The following is a 6,000-nucleotide window of genomic DNA, read 5'->3' on the forward strand; positions in this document are numbered from 1 at the left end:
AACACTTCACAAAGCCGACAAGATGTTAAAATAATCCTCCGAGATGAGACAGCGTAGTACATCCACGAAAACAGGCGATTGTGAAAAAGAGCCAAGGAACAGAAAATCAGAGGAAGAGTTAAGATGCATTTAGTATCTGAGAAGACAATAATAGAGAGTAGCATCACGTAAATAAAGCATACTGTATTGTGACGTATATAATTGTTGGATTACGATGTTGTACACCTGAAACTGATAGAATGTTACACGTCAAGTATACTTCAATTAAAAGTTTAAAAAATAATAATCGGGGGGGGGCCTGATGGCTCAGTCCATTGGGCATCCAACTTCGGCTCAGGTCATGGGTTCAGGCCACGTGTCGGGCTCTGTGCTGACAGCTCAGGGCCTGGAACCTGCTCCGGATTCTGTGTCTCCCTCTCTCTGCCCCTCGCCCACTTGCACTCTGTTTCTCTCTCTCTCTGTCTCAAAAATAAATAAACATTTAACATTTTTTAAGTTAAAAAATAATAATGGGAAAAAATTCACCAGATCTGAAGAAAGACATGGGTCTTCATATGGAAAGGACTCTCTGAGGTCAAATGATTTACCTGAAAGTAAGACACACCCAGACACATTTCCCAAAACTGCAGGATACCGAGGTTGGAAAACACAAAACAAAACAAAACACCTTCCAAAGGGAAAAACCAGCAGGAAGTTACCCACCACAGAGCAAGAATTCTAGGAGTCCCAGCAACACAGGATATGCTGGAAGAAAATAAGAAAATGAGAAAATATGGCTTGAGCCATATTATCAAGAGTCTAAGAAAAAGTGATTCTGAACCCACAGTCTTGTACTCGGCCAAAATAGCATTCAAGTGAAAGGTCGGAATGAACTATTTGGGGCATACAAACCTCAGAAAGTCTGTCACTCTCAGATTGGCTTTTTGAAAGAATTTCTCAAGGGTTGCAACACAGCAAGACAAAAAGAATCCAAGGAGGAGGAAGATGTGTCCAATGGGCAATGGAGAGAAAAGAAGACATTATAACCTACAGTGGAGTTTAAATAATGTGTTATGCATCGCTAAAGAATCAAGGACAATAGAGAACTAAGATCCCAGGTTAATCGCAGCAGGAAGGGAATGAGGAAGAAACTGAAGACAGATTAATGCTTTGGTCTCTCAAGAGAAGAGGACAGAATTGATTAACTCCGGAAATAATTGAATAACTATTAAATGTACATAAAAAATTGGGGAGATAAGTTCCACTTCAGGTAATAGAAAAACTTGCATCGGATTAACCATCCTGCCTATGGCAATGATAAACCCAGGGTAAAAACAAACACAAACCCAGCCACGTGAAGGTAGTGGGGAGCGACCAGTGCCCTGGAAAAAAAAGGAATCAAACTAATGCAGATCCATGTGTAACCAGCTTTCCCCCAGACAGTTCCTGAATTCTCTCAGCCTGCAAGAAACAGAGTTCAGGGGGTGCCTGGGTGGCGACGTTGGTTAACCGTCCGACTTTCGGCTCAGGTCATGATCTCACAAGTTCAAGTTCAAGCCCCACGTCGGGCTCCGCGCTGACGGTGCAAAGCCTGCTTGGGATTCTGTCTCTCCTTCTCTCTGCCCCTCCCCAACTTGTGCTCCCCGACCCCCCACTCTCTCTCAAATAAATAAACTAAAACTTTTTTTTTTTTTTTTAAAGAAATAGAATTCAAACAGCAAGTAGCAGTCTTACTGGACTGAAAAGACAGAGGTTCCGTTTCAGGGTTTCCTTCCAGAATAGATAGGAATAGAGGGAGGGCAGATCGTGGAAAGGGGGAAGCCCCCAAATCTGTGTACAAGCACCCCCCGAATCCTTGGCTGAACTCTGACCTGTGCATGTGTACGTACATGTGCATCTCCAAGGAATCAGGTGGAAAGCAACCAGAAGGCCAAAGGAACTGAGCCGGAACGTGAGCAGTTTGGATATCGAGTCCAGCCAACTTCGAGGTACTTGGTAAACCCATTGGGCTTTCTGTTAAAGCCCAGAAAGGCCATGGTTTAGAAGTGAGCACCATATCCCAGACTGAGGGCAAAACTGAGATAAATACCCTAAAAAAGCCTGTAGTCAAACCACCACAAGATCAAGGTTATCTGCTGGGAATTTAATTGTCTTCTAAAACCAAACTTACCACTTTCCAGAGGAAGGTCACAGCAACTGTCTATCATCCATAGTGTTCGGTATATGATACAAATTTACGAGACATGAAAAGAAGCAGGAGAATGCATGTCGTAATCAGGAAGAAGCCGTAGAAGCAGACCCGTAGATAACCCGATGCTAAATTAATATAGATAATAAAATAATTATCATAAAAATAAAGATTTTATAGGCAATGATGGGTAGAATGGATGAAGATATAGGGAGTTTTTAGGAGTAGTACAGAAAATATAAAAAAGAACCAAATGGAAATCTTAGGCCTGAAAAATGCCAATCTAAAAAAAAAATATGTTTTTTGTTTCAGAGGATTGACAGCAGAGGATAAAAGAAAGGATCATAACATGAACATAAAGACAGATGAGCAGAAAGTCTTGGACCTACAGCACACAAAAAGAAAAGCAGTCAGAAAATTCCCTACTTGGGAATAGTAGAAATTGGATGTACAACGTCTAAACCATTTGAAGAAAAAGAAAATGAAACTTTAAAAAATGATCAATCCTGGGGCGCCTCGGTGGCTCAGTCGGTTAAGTGTCTTGGCTCAGGTCATGATCTCATGGTTCGTGGGATTGAGCCCCGTGTCGGGCTCCGTGCTGAGTGTGGGACCTGCCTGGGATGATTCTCTCTCCCTCTCTGTCTGCCCACCCCCCTCCCCCCGACTCATGCTCTTTCTCTCTCAAAATAAATAAACAAACTTAAAAAAAATCAATCCAACAAATGGAAAGAAAAAGGGAGACATTTCAACATCAAAAAAATCATGGTAGGGACACCTGGCTGGCTCAGTCAGTGGGCATGCTACCCTTGATCTTAAGGTTGTGAGTTCCAGCCCCAGGTTGGGTGAGGAGATGACTTAAAATCTCAAAAAAAAAAAAAAATCATGGTAAAAAGTAAACCAAATGACATTGCAGGAATAAGTCAAAACATATCAGCAAAACAAAAGGAGAATGGATTGAATCCCCATTTTAGAATACAGAGACTTTCAGATTTAGTTAACAACAACAAAATCTCTGTTATTCACAGAAGACACACATAAAAAGAAAGCTCTGTATTGGTTAGGGCTACTTTTGAGTACAAATAACAGAAACACCACCTAACAATAGCTAACAAAGTGGGTTTATTTTTCTTCTAGAAGTCTGGGAGTATGTGGCTGCTGGTGTTGGTTCAGTAGTATAGGGATGGTGTCTCAGCATTTCTCTTTACCTTTTCTTCGTGGTCACAGAAAGGCTGCCAAGACTCCAGCCTCTACATCCACACTCAAAGCAGGAAAGGAAAAGCTAAAAACTAGTCACGTTGCTTCCTTTTTCGGGAAAAGCAAACACCCTCCCAGAATCTCAACAGACTTCAGCTTGTGTTTCATTAATCAAAACTGTTGTCACCTGACAAAAGAAGCTAGTCTTCCCCCCCGCCCCGCTCCCCCAGCCTAGGTGGTAAAAGTATACAAGAGAGAAGGAAATCACAAGTGAGTGTTCAGTAGCCGGTGAATAGTGTCTCCCCCAGTCAGAATAAGGGAAGGGAAAAGATACACTAGGGAAAGGTTGACTAAAGGCTAACAAGAACTGAGCTGTCTGGTGGTTCTGAGCTGAATAGGATCAAAGGACCCGGCAGAAGCTAGAAAGTACACGCTGCGTTTCTGAGGCTCTTTTGCAGCTAGGTTCTAGACGTGAATTAGGTCTGGCCGGTTGCCCAGAGCTGCATCAGATTTGGTAGACGGAAGCGAGACAGGGGCGGGTCTTTCTGCAACTAAGGTCATGGAAATGAGTGTGAAAGGCAGCCATGGCAGTGGCAGGACTAGGTATTTCAAGGTTTTATCAGCAGCTTTGTGGGCAGATATGGTTGTTCTGGCAACAGCTTCAATAGCCTTAGTGGCCACATAACCCTCGCTTCCTTATGCCTGAATCAATTCAACAGTTCCAGGGAGGCCTGCTGATGACCACTCCTCTGTCTTTCCAAGGATTTTACGAGCGCCTGATGTCCTGTTTTCAACTTCTTTCTGCTTAATGTACACTGACTGGCTTCTGTTTTCTGCACTGGACTCCAAAACTGATACAAAGTGTGTGCATATGAAACACATACACACACACACACACACACACACACACACACACACACACACACACCATCTTGGGAGAATAGGGCCTTCAGGTGACTTTCAGAAGCAAATGTGAACCCTCCCTGGAAGAACTCAACCTCAGTCCAAATCTCAAAGAATTCCTACAGAATGAACAATAAAAAGAGAGGAAAATGAACACTTCCCAAGCAAAAACCACAGGACACACAAGGAGGCAAAGCACCATAAGTAAGAACAGCAGAAACCAGACAGCGACACAGAACTACAAAGGCCCGATTTTAGAATTATTGGATACAGGGCCACCTGGGTGGCTCAGTCGGCTGAGTGTCCGACTTCGGCTCGGGTCATGATCTCATGGTTTGTGTGTTCGAGCCCCGCTGGGGCTGTGTGCTGACAGCTCAGAGCCTGGAGCCTGTGTCTCCCTCTCTCTCTGCCCCTCCCCCACTCATGCTCCGTATGTCTATGTGTTTGTCTCTCTCAAAACCAAATAAACATTAAAAACTTCTTAAAAATAATAATTCCTCTACGTGTTAGTCACAAGAGGTGGTTCCAAAACATAAGGATCGTAAAAAAATTGAAAATGTAGAAAAAGATAAACTGGAAAACAGTAGCCAAGAGAAAGCTGAAACAGCTATTAAACATCAGACAAAACAGAGAAGAAAGCAAAAATCATTACCCGTGATAAAGAGGACTATATAATGATAAAAACTTTCAATTCATCGGGAAGAGATAATGATTCTAAACTTGTAAGCATCCAGTAATACAGCCTCAAGAGATGTAAAACAAATATTTACAGATTTATGAGAAGAAATTGCCAAATGCACCGTTAAGGCGGGAAAGTTTAACGCAACCTCTCTTATACCTGACAGATCAAGTGTGTAAGAAGTAAGTAAGGATAGAGATTTGACAGGAACATTGACGAGCTTGATTTAAAGAGATTTTTTTTTTAAGATTTTATTTTTAAGTAATCTCTACACCCAAAGCGGGGCTTGAACCCACAACCCTGTGATCAGGGGTCCCACCCTCCACCAACTGAGCCAGCCAGGAGCCCCTAACAAGTTTGATTTAATGAATATATAAACATCGCACCTAGCAATTAAGGAACAAACTTTTTTTTTTAAAGTAGGCTTTACACCCAGCACAGAGCCCAACGTGGGGCTTGAACTCACAACCCTGAGATCAAGACCTGAGCTGAGATCAAGAGTCAGATCCTTAACTGATTGAGCCACCCAGGTGCTTCCATTTGTTTTTTTTTTTCCACTGAACTTTTTCTTAAACAAGAAGATATATAGAGAAGAGTACACAAATCAAAAATATAACTCAAAGGAATTCTGTCTTTTTTATTTAAATTCAAGTTAGTTAACATACAGTGTAGTCTTGGCCTCAAGAGCAGAACCCAATGATTCATATCTTACATATGACACCCAGTGTTCATCCCCAAAAGTGCCGTCCTTAATGCCCATCACTCAATTAGCCCATCCCCCCTCCAGCAACCCTCAGTTTGTTCTCTGTCTTTGAGAGTCTCCTGTGGTTTGCGTCTCTGTTTTTATCATATTTTCCCTTCCCTCCCCTCCCCTCCCCTCCCTTCCTTTCCCTTCCCCTCCCTTCCCCTGTGTTCATCTGTTGTGTTTCTCAAATCAAATGAATTCTCATGGAGTCGACACACGGCAGACCTAGTACTTGGATTAGATCAGGAAATGGGTCTTTATGGCACCCTCAGACCCCTCTTTCTGCCACCGCACCAACCCCAGTCACAATCC

The sequence above is a fragment of the Panthera pardus genome, unplaced genomic scaffold (assembly GCF_024362965.1).
Source record: "Panthera pardus isolate Hobbes unplaced genomic scaffold, ASM2436296v1 HiC_scaffold_11, whole genome shotgun sequence".
NCBI lineage: Eukaryota > Metazoa > Chordata > Mammalia > Carnivora > Felidae > Panthera > Panthera pardus.